Source organism: Leiobunum rupestre, chromosome 6, assembly GCF_980474605.1.
Source record: "Leiobunum rupestre chromosome 6, qqLeiRupe1.1.hap1, whole genome shotgun sequence".
NCBI classification, from domain to species: Eukaryota; Metazoa; Arthropoda; class Arachnida; order Opiliones; family Sclerosomatidae; genus Leiobunum; species Leiobunum rupestre.
The window spans coordinates 5,160,506-5,176,362 of record NC_143389.1 but is presented as its reverse complement, the minus strand read 5'-3'; the positions used below and the strand labels follow the sequence as shown (position 1 = coordinate 5,176,362).

The window sequence follows — 15,857 nt, the reverse complement described above, 5'->3', positions numbered from 1 at the left end:
AAAAATGATTTTTAAACGAGTTCGTAATACCCCGGGAAGAAAAAAACGCGGAGTTTTATCTTAACGATTTCGTTATAGCAGCTTCTTGTGTAAGAATCCAATGCGTCACCCGCGTGGCAGGCGAGTATTCTACCACTGAACCACCAACGCTTGTTACGCGGTTATAAATTTAATAAAAGGACAAAAATGATTTTTAAACGAGTACGTAATACCCTGGGAAGAAAAAAAAACGCGGAGTTTTATCATAACGATTTCGTTAAAGCAGCTTCTTGTGTAAGAATCCAATGCGTCACCCGCGTGGCAGGCGAGTATTCTTCCACTGAACCACCAACGCTTGTTACGCGGATATATATTTAGTAAAAGGACAAAAATGATTTTTTAACGAGTTCGTTATACCCCGGGAAGAAAAAAAACGCGGTTTGTTATCTTGACGATTTCGTTATAGCAGCTTCTTGCGAAAAAATCCAATGCGTTGGCCGGGAATCGAACCCGGGTCACCCGCGTGGCAGGCGAGTATTCTACCACTGAACCACCAACGCTTGTTACGCGGTTATATATTTAGTAAAAGGACAAAAATGATTTTTAAACAAGTTCGTAATACCCCGGGAAAAAAAAAACGCGGTTTTTTATCTTAACGATTTCTTTATAGCAGCTTCTTGTGAAAGAATCCAATGCGTAACCCGCGTGGCAGGCGAGTATTCTACCACTGAACCACCAACGCTTGTTACGCGGTTATATATTTAGTAAAAGGACAAAAATGATTTTTAAACAAGTTCGTAATACCCCGGGAAGAAAAAAAAACGCGGCTTTTTATCTTAACGATTTCTTTATAGCAGCTTCTTGTGAAAGAATCCAATGCGTAACCCGCGTGGCAGGCGAGTATTCTACCACTGAACCACCAACGCTTGTTACGCGGATATATATTTAGTAAAAGGACAAAAATGATTTTTAAACGAGTTCGTAATAACCCGCGAAGAGAAAAACGCGGCTTTTTATCTTAACGATTTCGTTATAGCAGCTTCTTGTGTAAGAATCCAATGCGTCACCTGCGTGGCAGGCGAGTATTCTACCACTGAACCACCAACGCTTGTTACGCGGTTATATATTTAGTAAAAGGACAAAAATGATTTTTAAACGAGTTCGTTATACCCCGGGAAGAAAAAAAACGCGGTTTGTTATCTTGACGATTTCGTTATAGCAGCTTCTTGCGAAAAAATCCAATGCGTTGGCCGGGAATCGAACCCGGGTCACCCGCGTGGCAGGCGAGTATTCTACCACTGAAACACCAACGCTTGATACGCGGTTATATATTTAGTAAAAGGACAAAAATGATTTTTAAACAAGTTCGTAATACCCCGGGAAGAAAAAAAAACGCGGCTTTTTATCTTAACGATTTCTTTATAGCAGCTTCTTGTGAAAGAATCCAATGCGTAACCCGCGTGGCAGGCGAGTATTCTACCACTGAACCACCAACGCTTGTTACGCGGTTATATATTTAGTAAAAGGACAAAAATGATTTTTAAACGAGTTCGTAATAACCCGGGAAGAAAAAAACGCGGCTTTGTATCTTAACGATTTCGTTATAGCAGCTTCTCGTGTAGGAATCCAATGCGTCACCCGCGTGGCAGGCGAGTATTCTACCACTGAACCACCAACGCTTGTTACGCGGTTATATATTTAGTAAAAGGACAAAAATGATTTTTAAACGAGTTCGTAATAACCCGCGAAGAGAAAAACGTGGCTTTGTATCTTAACGATTTCGTTATAGCAACTTCTCGTGTAAGAATCCAATGCATCACCCGCGTGGCAGGCGAGTATTCTACCACTGAACCACCAACGCTTGTTACGCGGTTATATATTTAGTAAAAGGACAAAAATGATTTTTAAACGAGTTCGTAATAACCCGGGAAGAAAAAAACGCGGCTTTGTATCTTAACGATTTCGTTATAGCAGCTTCTCGTGTAGGAATCCAATGCGTCACCCGCGTGGCAGGCGAGTATTCTACCACTGAACCACCAACGCTTGTTACGCGGTTATATATTTAGTAAAAGGACAAAAATGATTTTTAAACCAATTCGTAATACCCCGGGAAGAAAAAAAAACGCGGCTTTTTATCTTAACGATTTCTTTATAGCAGCTTCTTGTGAAAGAATCCAATGCGTAACCCGCGTGGCAGGCGAGTATTCTACCACTGAACCACCAACGCTTGTTACGCGGTTATATATTTAGTAAAAGGACAAAAATGATTTTTAAACCAATTCGTAATAACCCGGGAAGAAAAAAACGCGGCTTTTTATCTTAACGATTTCGTTATAGCAGCTTCTTGTGAAAGAATCCAATGCGTCACCCGCGTGGCAGGCGAGTATTCTACCACTGAACCACCAACGCTTGTTACGCGGTTATATATTTAGTAAAAGGACAAAAATGATTTTTAAACGAATTCGTAATACCCCGGGAAGAAAAAAAACGCGGCTTTTTATCTTAACGATTTCGTTATAGCAGCTTCTTGTGAAAGAATCCAATGGGTTGGCCGGGAATCAGACCCGGGTCACCCGCGTGGCAGGCGAGTATTCTACCACTGAACCACCAACGCTTGTTACGTGGTCAAATATATAGTAAAAGGACAAAAATAATTTTTAAACGAGTTCGTAATACCCTGGGAAAAAAAACGCGGCTTTTTATCTTAACGATTTCTTTATCGCAGCTTCTTGTGTAAGAATCCAATGCGTCACCCGCGTGGCAGGAGAGTATTCTACCACGGAACCACCAACGCTTGTTACGCGGTTATATATTTAGTAAAAGGACAAAAATGATTTTTAAACGAGTTCGTAATACCCCGGGAAGAAAAAAAAACGCGGCTTTTTATCTTTACGATTTCGTTATAGCAGCTTCTTGTGTAAGAATCCAATGCGTCACCCGAGTGGTAGGCGAGTATTTTACCACTGAACCACCAACGCTTGTTACGCGGTTATATATTTAGTAAAAGGACAAAAATGATTTTTAAACGAGTTCGTAATACCCCGGGAAGAAAAAAACGCGGAGTTTTATCTTAACGATTTCGTTATAGCAGCTTCTTGTGTAAGAATCCAATGCGTCACCCGCGTGGCAGGCGAGTATTCTACCACTGAACCACCAACGCTTGTTACGCGGTTATAAATTTAATAAAAGGACAAAAATTATTTTTAAACGAGTACGTAATACCCTGGGAAGAAAAAAAAACGCGGAGTTTTATCATAACGATTTCGTTAAAGCAGCTTCTTGTGTAAGAATCCAATGCGTCACCCGCGTGGCAGGCGAGTATTCTACCACTGAACCACCAACGCTTGTTACGCGGATATATATTTAGTAAAAGGACAAAAATGATTTTTTAACGAGTTCGTTATACCCCGGGAAGAAAAAAAACGCGGTTTGTTATCTTGACGATTTCGTTATAGCAGCTTCTTGCGAAAAAATCCAATGCGTTGGCCGGGAATCGAACCCGGGTCACCCGCGTGGCAGGCGAGTATTCTACCACTGAACCACCAACCAATGCGTAATAACCCAGGAAGAAAAAAACGCGGCTTTTTATCTTAACGATTTCGTTATAGCAGCTTCTTGTGAAAGAATCCAATGCGTTGGCCGGGAATCGGACCCGGGTCACCCGCGTGGCAGGCGAGTATTCTACCACTGAACCACCAACGCTTGTTACGCGGTTATATATTTAGTAAAAGGACAAAAATTATTTTTAAACGAGTTCGTAATACCCCGGGAAGAAAAAAAACGCGGCTTTTTATCTTAACGAATTCGTTATATCAGCTTCTTGTGAAAAAAATCCAATGCGTTGGCCGGGAATCGGACCCGGGTCACCCGCGTGGCAGGCGAGTATTCTACCACTGAACCACCAACGCTTGTTACGTGGTCAAATATATAGTAAAAGGACAAAAATAATTTTTAAACGAGTTCGTAATACCCTGGGAAAAAAAACGCGGCTTTTTATCTTAACGATTTCTTTATCGCAGCTTCTTGTGAAAGAATCCAATGCGTCACCCGCGTGGCAGGCGAGTATTCTACCACGGAACCACCAACGCTTGTTACGCGGTTATATATTTAGTAAAAGGACAAAAATGATTTTTAAACAAGTTCGTAATACCCCGGGAAGAAAAAAAACGCGGCTTTTTATCTTAACGATTTCTTTATAGCAGCTTTTTGTGAAAGAATCCAATGCGTAACCCGCGTGGCAGGCGAGTATTCTACCACTGAACCACCAACGCTTGTTACGCGGTTATATATTTAGTAAAAGGACAAAAATGATTTTAAAACGAGTTCGTAATAACCCGCAAAGAAAAAAACGCGGCTTTTTATCTTAACGGTTTCGTTATAGCAGCTTCTTGTGTAAGAATCCAATGCGTCACCCGCGTGGCAGGCTAGTATTTTAACACTGAACCACCAACGCTTGTTACGCGGTTATATATTTAGTAAAAGGGCAAAAATGATTTTTAAACGAGTTCGTAATACTGCGGGAAGAAAAAAAAAACGCGGCTTTTTATCTTAACGATTTCTTTATCGCAGCTTCTTGTGAAAGAATTCAATGCGTCACCCGCGTGGCAGGCGAGTACTCTACCACTGAACCGCCAACGCTTGTTACGCAGTTATATATTTAGTAAAAGGACAAAAATTATTTTTAAACGACTTCGTAATACCCCGGGAAGAAAAAAACGCGGAGTTTTATCTTTACGATTTCGTTATAGCAGCTTCTTGTGTAAGAATCCAATGCGTCAACCGCGTGGCAGGCGAGTATTTTACCACTGAACCACCAACGCTTGTTACGCGGTTATATATTTAGTAAAAGGACAAAAAGGATTTTTAAACGAGTTCGTAATACCCCGGGAAGAAAAAAACGCGGAGTTTTATCTTAACGATTTCGTTATAGCAGCTTCTTGTGTAAGAATCCAATGCGTCACACGCGTGGCAGGCGAGTATTCTACCACTGCACCACCAACGCTTGTTACGCGGTTATAAATTTAATAAAAGGACAAAAATGATTTTTAAACGAGTACGTAATACCCTGGGAAGAAAAAAAAACGCGGAGTTTTATCATAACGATTTCGTTATAGCAGCATCTTGTGTAAGAATCCAATGCGTCACCCGCGTGGCAGGCGAGTATTCTACCACTGAACCACCAACGCTTGTTAAGCGGTTATATATTTAGTAAAAGGACAAAAATGATTTTTTAACGAGTACGTAATACCCCGGGAAGAAAAAAAAACGCGGTTTTTATCTTGACGATTTCGTTATAGCAGCTTCTTGTGAAAAAATCCAATGCGTTGGCCGGGAATCGAACCCGGGTCACCCGCGTGGCAGGCGAGTATTCTACCACTGAACCACCAACGCTTGTTACGCGGTTATATATTTAGTAAAAGGACAAAAATGATTTTTAATAAAGTTCATAATACCCCGAGAAGAAAAAAAAACGCGGCTTTTTATCTTAACGATTTCTTTATAGCAGCTTCTTGTGAAAGAATCCAATGCGTAACCCGCGTGGCAGGCGAGTATTCTACCACTGAACCACCAACGCTTGTTACGCGGTTATATATTTATTAAAAGGACAAAAATGATTTTTAAACGAGTTCATAATAACCCGCGAAGAAAAAAACGCGGCTTTTTATCTTAACGGTTTCGTTATAGCAGCTTCTTGTGTAAGAATCCAATGCGTCACCCGCGTGGCAGGCGAGTATTCTACCACTGAACCAACAACGCTTGTTACGCGGTTATATATTTAGTAAAAGGACAAAAATGATTTTTAAACGAGTTCGTAATAACCCGGGAAGAAAAAAACGGGGCTTTGTATCTTAACAATTTCGTTATAGCAGCTTCTTGTGTAAGAATCCAATGCGTCACCCGCGTGGCAGGCGAGTATTCTACCACTGAACCACCAACGCTTGTTACGCGGTTATATATTTAGTAAAAGGACAAAAATGATTTTTAAACGAATTCGTAATACCCCGGGAAGAAAAAAACGCGGCTTTTTATCTTAACGATTTCGTTATAGCAGCTTCTTGTGAAAGAATCCAATGCGTTGGCCGGGAATCGGACCCGGGTCACCCGCGTGGCGGGCGAGTATTCTACCACTGAACCACCAACGCTTGTTACGCGGTTATAAATTTAATAAAAGGACAAAAATGATTTTTAAACGAGTACGTAATACCCTGGGAAGAAAAAAAAACGCGGAGTTTTATCATAACGATTTCGTTAAAGCAGCTTCTTGTGTAAGAATCCAATGCGTCACCCGCGTGGCAGGCGAGTATTCTACCACTGAACCACCAACGCTTGTTACGCGGATATATATTTAGTAAAAGGACAAAAATGATTTTTTAACGAGTTCGTTATACCCCGGGAAGAAAAAAAACGCGGTTTGTTATCTTGACGATTTCGTTATAGCAGCTTCTTGCGAAAAAATCCAATGCGTTGGCCGGGAATCGAACCCGGGTCACCCGCGTGGCGGGCGAGTATTCTACCACTGAACCACCAACGCTTGTTACGCGGTTATAAATTTAATAAAAGGACAAAAATGATTTTTAAACGAGTACGTAATACCCTGGGAAGAAAAAAAAACGCGGAGTTTTATCATAACGATTTCGTTAAAGCAGCTTCTTGTGTAAGAATCCAATGCGTCACCCGCGTGGCAGGCGAGTATTCTACCACTGAACCACCAACGCTTGTTACGCGGATATATATTTAGTAAAAGGACAAAAATGATTTTTAAACGAATTCGTAATACCCCGGGAAGAAAAAAACGCGGCTTTTTATCTTAACGATTTCGTTATAGCAGCTTCTTGTGAAAGAATCCAATGCGTTGGCCGGGAATCGGACCCGGGTCACCCGCGTGGCGGGCGAGTATTCTACCACTGAACCACCAACGCTTGTTACGCGGTTATAAATTTAGTAAAAGAATAAAAATGATTTTTAAACGAGTTCGTAATACCCCGGGAAGAAAAAAAAAACGCGCCTTTTTATCTTAACGATTTCGTTATAGCAGCTTCTTGTGATAGAATCCAATGCGTCACCCGCGTGGCAGGCGAGTATTTTACCACTGAACCACCAACGCTTGATACGCGGTTATATATTTAGTAAAAGTATAAAAATGATTTTTAAACGAATTCGTAATACCCCGGGAAGAAAAAAAACGCGACTTTTTATCTTAACGATTTCGTTATAGCAGCTTCTTGTGAAAGAATCCAATGCGTTGGCCGGGAATCGGACCCGGGTCACCCGCGTGGCAGGCGAGTATTCTACCACTGAACCACCAACGCTTGTTACGTGGTCAAATATATAGTAAAAGGACAAAAATAATTTTTAAACGAGTTCGTAATACCCTGGGAAAAAAAACGCGGCTTTTTATCTTAACGATTTCTTTATCGCAGCTTCTTGTGAAAGAATCCAATGCGTCACCCGCGTGGCAGGCGAGTATTCTACCACGGAACCACCAACGCTTGTTACGCGGTTATATATTTAGTAAAAGGACAAAAATGATTTTTAAACAAGTTCGTAATACCCCGGGAAGAAAAAAAACGCGGCTTTTTATCTTAACGATTTCGTTATAGCAGCTTCTTGTGAAAGAATCCAATGCGTTGGCCGGGAATCGGACCCGGGTCACCCGCGTGGCGGGCGAGTATTCTACCACTGAACCCCCAACGCTTGTTACGCGGTCATATATTTAGTAAAAGGACAAAAATAATTTTAAAACGAGTTCGTAATACCCTGGGAAAAAAACGCGGCTTTTTATCTTAACGATTTCTTTATCGCAGCTTCTTGTGAAAGAATCCAATGCGTCACCCGCGTGGCAGGCAAGTACTCTACCACTGAACTACCAACGCTTGCTACGCAGTTATATATTTAGTAAAAGGACAAAAATTATTTTTAAACGACTTCGTTATACCCCGGGAAGAAAAAAACGCGGAGTTTTATCTTAACGATTTCGTTATAGCAGCTTCTTGTGTAAGAATCCAATGCGGCACCCGCGTGGCAGGCGAGTATTCTACCACTGAACCACCAACGCTTGTTACGCGGTTATATATTTAGTAAAAGGACAAAAATGATTTTTAAACGAATTCGTAATAACCCGGGAAGAAAAAAACGCGGAGTTTTATCTTAACGGTTTCGTTATAGCAGCTTCTTGTGTAAGAATCCAATGCGTCACCCTCGTGGCAGGCGAGTTTTCTACCACTGAACCACCAACGCTTGTTACGCGGTTATATATTTAGTAAAAGGACAAAAATGATTTTAAACGAGTTCGTAATAAAACGGGAAGAAAAAAACGCGGCTTTGTATCTTAACGATTTCGCTATAGCAGTTTCTTGTGTAAGAATCCAATGCGTCACCCGCGTGGCAGGCGAGTATTTTACCACTGAACCACCAACGCTAGTTACGCGGTTATATATTTAGTAAAAGGATAAAAATGATTTTTTAACGAGTTCGTTATACCCCGGGAAGAAAAAAAAATGCGGTTTTTTATCTTGACGATTTCGTTATAGCAGCTTCTGGTGAAAGAATCCAATGCGTTGGCCGGGAATCGAACCCGGGTCACAGCAGGCGAGTATTCTACCACTGAACCACCAACGCTTGTTACGTGGTTATATATTATGTAAAAGGACAAAAATGATTTTTAAACAAGTTCGTAATACCCCGGGAAGAAAAAAAAAACGCGGCTTTTTATCTTAACGATTTCTTTATAGCAGCTTCTTGTGAAAGAATCCAATGCGTAACCCGCGTGGCAGGCGTGTATTCTACCACTGAACCACCAACGCTTGTTACGCGGTTATATATTTAGTAAAAGGACAAAAATGATTTTTAAACGAATTCGTAATACCCCGGGAAGAAAAAAACGCGGCTTTTTATCTTAACGATTTCGTTATAGCAGCTTCTTGTGAAAGAATCCAATGCGTTGGCCGGGAATCGGACCCGGGTCACCCGCGTGGCGGGCGAGTATTCTACCACTGAACCCCCAACGCTTGTTACGCGGTCATATATTTAGTAAAAGGACAAAAATAATTTTAAAACGAGTTCGTAATACCCTGGGAAAAAAACGCGGCTTTTTATCTTAACGATTTCTTTATCGCAGCTTCTTGTGAAAGAATCCAATGCGTCACCCGCGTGGCAGGCAAGTACTCTACCACTGAACCACCAACGCTTGCTACGCAGTTATATATTTAGTAAATAGACAAAAATTATTTTTAAACGACTTCGTAATACCCCGGGAAGAAAAAAACGCGGAGTTTTATCTTAACGATTTCGTTATAGCTGCTTCTTGTGTAAGAATCCAATGCGGCACCCGCGTGGCAGGCGAGTATTCTACCACTGAACCACCAACGCTTGTTACGCGGTTATATATTTAGTAAAAGGACAAAAATGATTTTTAAACGAATTCGTAATAACCCGGGAAGAAAAAAACGCGGAGTTTTATCTTAACGGTTTCGTTATAGCAGCTTCTTGTGTAAGAATCCAATGCGTCACCCTCGTGGCAGGCGAGTATTCTACCACTGAACCACCAACGCTTGTTACGCGGTTATATATTTAGTAAAAGGACAAAAATGATTTTAAACGAGTTCGTAATAAAACGGGAAGAAAAAAACGCGGCTTTGTATCTTAACGATTTCGCTATAGCAGTTTCTTGTGTAAGAATCCAATGCGTCACCCGCGTGGCAGGCGAGTATTTTACCACTGAACCACCAACGCTAGTTACGCGGTTATATATTTAGTAAAAGGACAAAAATGATTTTTAAACGAGTTCGTAATAACCGCGAAGAAAAAACCGCGGCTTTTTATTTTAACGATTTCGTTATAGCAGCTTCTTGTGAAAGAATCCAATGCGTTGGCCGGGAATCGGACCCGGGTCACCCGCGTGGCAGGCGAGTATTCTACCACTGAACCGCCAACGCTTGTTACGCGGTTATATATTTAGTAAAAGGACAAAAATGATTTTTAAACGAGTTCGTAATTCCCCGGGAAGAAAAAAAAACGCGGCTTTTTATCTTAACGATTTCTTTATAGCAGCTTCTTGTGAAAAAATCCAATGCGTCACCCGCGTGGCAGGCGAGTATTCTACCACTGAACCACCAACGCTTGTTACGCGGTTATATATTTAGTAAAAGGACAAAAATTATTTTTAAACGACTTCGTAATACCCCGGGAAGAAAAAAACGCGGAGTTTTATCTTTACGATTTCGTGATAGCAGCTTCTTGTGTAAGAATCCTATGCGTCACACGCGTGGCAGGCGAGTATTCTACCACTGCACCACCAACGCTTGTTACGCGGTTATAAATTTAATAAAAGGACAAAAATGATTTTTAATAAAGTTCATAATACCCCGAGAAGAAAAAAAACGCGGGTTTTTATCTTAACGATTTCTTTATAGCAGCTTCTTGTGAAAGAATCCAATGCGTAACCCGCGTGGCAGGCGAGTATTCTACCACTGAACCACCAACGCTTGTTACGCGGTTATATATTTATTAAAAGGACAAAAATGATTTTTAAACGAGTTCATAATAACCCGCGAAGAAAAAAACGCGGCTTTTTATCTTAACGGTTTCGTTATAGCAGCTTCTTGTGTAAGAATCCAATGCGTCACCCGCGTGGCAGGCGAGTATTCTACCACTGAGCCAACAACGCTTGTTACGCGGTTATATATTTAGTAAAAGGACAAAAATGATTTTTAAACGAGTTCGTAATAACCCGGGAAGAAAAAAACGCGGCTTTGTATCTTAACAATTTCGTTATAGCAGCTTCTTGTGTAAGAATCCAATGCGTCACCCGCGTGGCAGGCGAGTATTCTACCACTGAACCACAAACGCTTGTTACGCGGTTATATATTTAGTAAAAGGACAAAAATGATTTTTAAACGAATTCGTAATACCCCGGGAAGAAAAAAACGCGGCTTTTTATCTTAACGATTTCGTTATAGCAGCTTCTTGTGAAAGAATCCAATGCGTTGGCCGGGAATCGGACCCGGGTCACCCGCGTGGCGGGCGAGTATTCTACCACTGAACCCCCAACGCTTGTTACGCGGTCATATATTTAGTAAAAGGACAAAAATAATTTTAAAACGAGTTCGTAATACCCTGGGAAAAAAACGCGGCTTTTTATCTTAACGATTTCTTTATCGCAGCTTCTTGTGAAAGAATCCAATGCGTCACCCGCGTGGCAGGCAAGTGCTCTACCACTGAACCACCAACGCTTGCTACGCAGTTATATATTTAGTAAAAGGACAAAAATTATTTTTAAACGACTTCGTAATACCCCGGGAAGAAAAAAACGCGGAGTTTTATCTTAACGATTTCGTTATAGCAGCTTCTTGTGTAAGAATCCAATGCGTCACACGCGTGGCAGGCGTGTATTCTACCACTGAACCACCAACGCTTGTTACGCGGTTATATATTTAATAAAAGGACAAAAATGATTTTTAAACGAGTACGTAATACCCTGGGAAGAAATAAAAACGCGGAGTTTTATCATAACGATTTCGTTATAGCAGCTTCTTGTGTAAGAATCCAATGCGTCACACGCGTGGCAGGCGAGTATTCTACCACTGAACCACCAACGCTTGTTACGCGGTTATAAATTTAATAAAAGGACAAAAATGATTTTTAAACGAGTACGTAATACCCTGGGAAGAAAAAAAAACGCGGAGTTTTATCATAACGATTTCGTTATAGCAGCTTCTTGTGTAAGAATCCAATGCGTCACCCGCGTGGCAGGCGAGTATTCTACCACTGAACCACCAACGCTTGTTACGCGGTTATATATTTAGTAAAAGGACAAAAATGATTTTTAAACGAGTTCGTAATACCCCGGGAAGAAAAAAAAACGCGGCTTTTTATCTTAACGATTTCGTTATAGCAGCTTCTTGTATAAGAATCCAATGCGTTGGCCGGGAATCGGACCCGGGTCACTCACGTGGCAGGCGAGTATTCTACCACTGAACCACCAACGCTTGTTACGCGGTTATATATTTAGTAAAAGGACAAAAATAATTTTTAAACGAGTTCGAAATACCCCGGGAAGAAAAAAACGTGGCTTTGTATCTTAACGATTTCGTTATAGCAGCTTCTTGTGTAAGAATCCAATGCGGCACCCGCGTGGCAGGCGAGTATTCTACCACTGAACCACCAACGCTTGTTACGCGGTTATATATTTAGTAAAAGGACAAAAATGATTTTTAAACGAATTCGTAATAACCCGGGAAGAAAAAAACGCGGAGTTTTATCTTAACGGTTTCGTTATAGCAGCTTCTTGTGTAAGAATCCAATGCGTCACCCGCGTGGCAGGCGAGTATTCTACCACTGAACCACCAACGCTTGTTACGCGGTTATATATTTAGTAAAAGGACAAAAATGATTTTAAACGAGTTCGTAATAAAACGGGAAGAAAAAAACGCGGCTTTGTATCTTAACGATTTCGTTATAGCAGCTTCTTGTGTAAGAATCCAATGCGTCACCCGAGTGGCAGGCGAGTATTTTACCACTGAACCACCAACGCTTGTTACGCGGTTATATATTTAGTAAAAGGACAAAAATGATTTTTAAACGAGTTCGTAATAACCCGCGAAGAAAAAACCGCGGCTTTTTATTTTAACGATTTCGTTATAGCAGCTTCTTGTGAAAGAATCCAATGCGTTGGCCGGGAATCGGACCCGGGTCACCCGCGTGGCAGGCGAGTATTCTACCACTGAACCGCCAACGCTTGTTACGCGGTTATATATTTAGTAAAAGGACAAAAATGATTTTTAAACGAGTTCGTAATAACCCGCGAAGAAAAAACCGCGGCTTTTTATTTTAACGATTTCGTTATAGCAGCTTCTTGTGAAAGAATCCAATGCGTTGGCCGGGAATCGGACCCGGGTCACCCGCGTGGCAGGCGAGTATTCTACCACTGAACCGCCAACGCTTGTTACGCGGTTATATATTTAGTAAAAGGACAAAAATGATTTTTAAACGAGTTCGTTATACCCCGGGAAGAAAAAAAAATGCGGTTTTTTATCTTGACGATTTCGTTATAGCAGCTTCTGGTGAAAGAATCCAATGCGTTGGCCGGGAATCGAACCCGGGTCACAGCAGGCGAGTATTCTACCACTGAACCACCAACGCTTGTTACGTGGTTATATATTTAGTAAAAGGACAAAAATGATTTTTAAACAAGTTCGTAATACCCCGGGAAGAAAAAAAAAACGCGGCTTTTTATCTTAACGATTTCTTTATAGCAGCTTCTTGTGAAAGAATCCAATGCGTAACCCGCGTGGCAGGCGTGTATTCTACCACTGAACCACCAACGCTTGTTACGCGGTTATATATTTAGTAAAAGGACAAAAATGATTTTTAAACGAGTTCGTAATAACCCGCGAAGAAAAAACCGCGGCTTTTTATTTTAACGATTTCGTTATAGCAGCTTCTTGTGAAAGAATCCAATGCGTTGGCCGGGAATCGGACCCGGGTCACCCGCGTGACAGGCGAGTATTCTACCACTGAACCGCCAACGCTTGTTACGCGGTTATATATTAAGTAAAAGGACAAAAATTATTTTTAAACGACTTCGTAATACCCCGGGAAGAAAAAAACGCGGAGTTTTATCTTTACGATTTCGTTATAGCAGCTTCTTGTGTAAGAATCCAATGCGTCACCCGCGTGGCAGGCGAGTATTCTACCACTGAACCACCAACGCTTGTTACGCGGTTATATATTTAGTAAAAGGACAAAAATGATTTTAAACGAGTTCGTAATAAAACGGGAAGAAAAAAACGCGGCTTTGTTCCTTAACGATTTCGTTATAGCAGCTTCTTGTGTAAGAATCCAATGCGTCACCCGAGTGGCAGGCGAGAATTTTACCACTGAACCACCAACGCTTGTTACGCGGTTATATATTTAGTAAAAGGACAAAAATGATTTTTAAACGAGTTCGTAATAACCCGCGAAGAAAAAACCGCGGCTTTTTATTTTAACGATTTCGTTATAGCAGCTTCTTGTGAAAGAATCCAATGCGTTGGCCGGGAATCGGACCCGGGTCACCCGCGTGGCAGGCGAGTATTCTACCACTGAACCGCCAACGCTTGTTACGCGGTTATATATTTAGTAAAAGGACAAAAATGATTTTTAAACGAGTTCGTAATAACCCGCGAAGAAAAAACCGCGGCTTTTTATTTTAACGATTTCGTTATAGCAGCTTCTTGTGAAAGAATCCAATGCGTTGGCCGGGAATCGGACCCGGGTCACCCGCGTGGCAGGCGAGTATTCTACCACTGAACCGCCAACGCTTGTTACGCGGTTATATATTTAGTAAAAGGACAAAAATGATTTTTAAACGAGTTCGTTATACCCCGGGAAGAAAAAAAAATGCGGTTTTTTATCTTGACGATTTCGTTATAGCAGCTTCTGGTGAAAGAATCCAATGCGTTGGCCGGGAATCGAACCCGGGTCACAGCAGGCGAGTATTCTACCACTGAACCACCAACGCTTGTTACGTGGTTATATATTTAGTAAAAGGACAAAAATGATTTTTAAACAAGTTCGTAATACCCCGGGAAGAAAAAAAAATGCGGCTTTTTATCTTAACGATTTCTTTATAGCAGCTTCTTGTGAAAGAATCCAATGCGTAACCCGCGTGGCAGGCGTGTATTCTACCACTGAACCACCAACGCTTGTTACGCGGTTATATATTTAGTAAAAGGACAAAAATGATTTTTAAACGAGTTCGTAATAACCCGCTAAGAAAAAACCGCGGCTTTTTATTTTAACGATTTCGTTAAAGCAGCTTCTTGTGAAAGAATCCAATGCGTTGGCCGGGAATCGGACCCGGGTCACCCGCGTGACAGGCGAGTATTCTACCACTGAACCGCCAACGCTTGTTACGCGGTTATATATTAAGTAAAAGGACAAAAATTATTTTTAAACGACTTCGTAATACCCCGGGAAGAAAAAAACGCGGAGTTTTATCTTTACGATTTCGTTATAGCACCTTCTTGTGTAAGAATCCAATGCGTCACCCGCGTGGCAGGCGAGTATTCTACCGCTGAACCACCAACGCTTGTTACGCGGTTATATATTAAGTAAAAGGACAAAAATGATTTTTAAACGAATTCGTGATAACCCGGGAAGAAAAAAACGCGGCTTTTTATCTTAACGATTTCGTTATAGCACCTTCTTGTGAAAGAATCCAATGCGTCACTCGCGTGGCTGCCGAGTATTTTACCACTGAACCACCAACGCTTGTTACGCGGTTATATATTTAGTAAAAGGACAAAAATGATTTTTAAACGAGTTCGCAATACCCCGGGAGGAAAAAAAAAACGCGGCTTTTTATCTTAACGATTTCGTTATAGCAGCTTCTTGTGAAAGAATCCAATGCGTTGGCCGGGAATCCGACCCGGGTCACCCGCGTGGCAGGCGAGTATTCTACCACTGAACCACCAACGCTTGTTACGCGGTTATATATTTAGTAAAAGGACAAAAATGATTTTTAAACGAGTTCGTAATACCCCGGGAAGAAAAAAAAACGCGGCTTTTTATCTTAACGATTTCGTTATAGCAGCTTCTTGTATAAGAATCCAATGCGTTGGCCGGGAATCGGACCCGGGTCACTCACGTGGCAGGCGAGTATTCTACCACTGAACCACCAACGCTTGTTACGCGGTTATATATTTAGTAAAAGGACAAAAATAATTTTTAAACGAGTTCGAAATACCCAGGGAAGAAAAAAACGTGGCTTTGTATCTTAACGATTTCGTTATAGCAGCTTCTTGTGTAAGAATCCAATGCGGCACCCGCGTGGCAGGCGAGTATTCTACCACTGAACCACCAACGCTTGTTACGCGGTTATATATTTAGTAAAAGGA

General features: G+C 41.3%; 12 non-coding genes across 12 annotated transcripts; all 12 read right to left on the bottom strand.

The window, feature by feature from the left end:
- Positions 1 to 468: 468 nt before the first annotated feature.
- On the bottom strand, positions 469 to 539 carry TRNAG-GCC (transfer RNA glycine (anticodon GCC)). Its single transcript has one exon. It is a non-coding gene; the product is annotated as a tRNA-Gly (tRNA).
- A 682-nt stretch (positions 540 to 1,221) lies between these two features.
- TRNAG-GCC (transfer RNA glycine (anticodon GCC)) lies at positions 1,222 to 1,292 on the bottom strand. The gene has a single exon. It is a non-coding gene; the product is annotated as a tRNA-Gly (tRNA).
- Positions 1,293 to 3,456: 2,164 nt separating this feature from the next.
- TRNAG-GCC (transfer RNA glycine (anticodon GCC)) lies at positions 3,457 to 3,528 on the bottom strand. Its single transcript has one exon. It is a non-coding gene; the product is annotated as a tRNA-Gly (tRNA).
- An 82-nt stretch (positions 3,529 to 3,610) lies between these two features.
- On the bottom strand, positions 3,611 to 3,681 carry TRNAG-GCC (transfer RNA glycine (anticodon GCC)). The gene has a single exon. It is a non-coding gene; the product is annotated as a tRNA-Gly (tRNA).
- A 135-nt stretch (positions 3,682 to 3,816) lies between these two features.
- On the bottom strand, positions 3,817 to 3,887 carry TRNAG-GCC (transfer RNA glycine (anticodon GCC)). Its single transcript has one exon. It is a non-coding gene; the product is annotated as a tRNA-Gly (tRNA).
- A 1,412-nt stretch (positions 3,888 to 5,299) lies between these two features.
- Positions 5,300 to 5,370, bottom strand: TRNAG-GCC (transfer RNA glycine (anticodon GCC)). Its single transcript has one exon. It is a non-coding gene; the product is annotated as a tRNA-Gly (tRNA).
- Positions 5,371 to 6,051: 681 nt separating this feature from the next.
- On the bottom strand, positions 6,052 to 6,122 carry TRNAG-GCC (transfer RNA glycine (anticodon GCC)). Its single transcript has one exon. It is a non-coding gene; the product is annotated as a tRNA-Gly (tRNA).
- Positions 6,123 to 6,440: 318 nt separating this feature from the next.
- Positions 6,441 to 6,511, bottom strand: TRNAG-GCC (transfer RNA glycine (anticodon GCC)). Its single transcript has one exon. It is a non-coding gene; the product is annotated as a tRNA-Gly (tRNA).
- Positions 6,512 to 6,828: 317 nt separating this feature from the next.
- TRNAG-GCC (transfer RNA glycine (anticodon GCC)) lies at positions 6,829 to 6,899 on the bottom strand. The gene has a single exon. It is a non-coding gene; the product is annotated as a tRNA-Gly (tRNA).
- Positions 6,900 to 7,218: 319 nt separating this feature from the next.
- TRNAG-GCC (transfer RNA glycine (anticodon GCC)) lies at positions 7,219 to 7,289 on the bottom strand. Its single transcript has one exon. It is a non-coding gene; the product is annotated as a tRNA-Gly (tRNA).
- Positions 7,290 to 11,895: 4,606 nt separating this feature from the next.
- On the bottom strand, positions 11,896 to 11,966 carry TRNAG-GCC (transfer RNA glycine (anticodon GCC)). Its single transcript has one exon. It is a non-coding gene; the product is annotated as a tRNA-Gly (tRNA).
- Positions 11,967 to 15,573: 3,607 nt separating this feature from the next.
- Positions 15,574 to 15,644, bottom strand: TRNAG-GCC (transfer RNA glycine (anticodon GCC)). The gene has a single exon. It is a non-coding gene; the product is annotated as a tRNA-Gly (tRNA).
- Between the last annotated feature and the right edge of the window lie 213 nt (positions 15,645 to 15,857).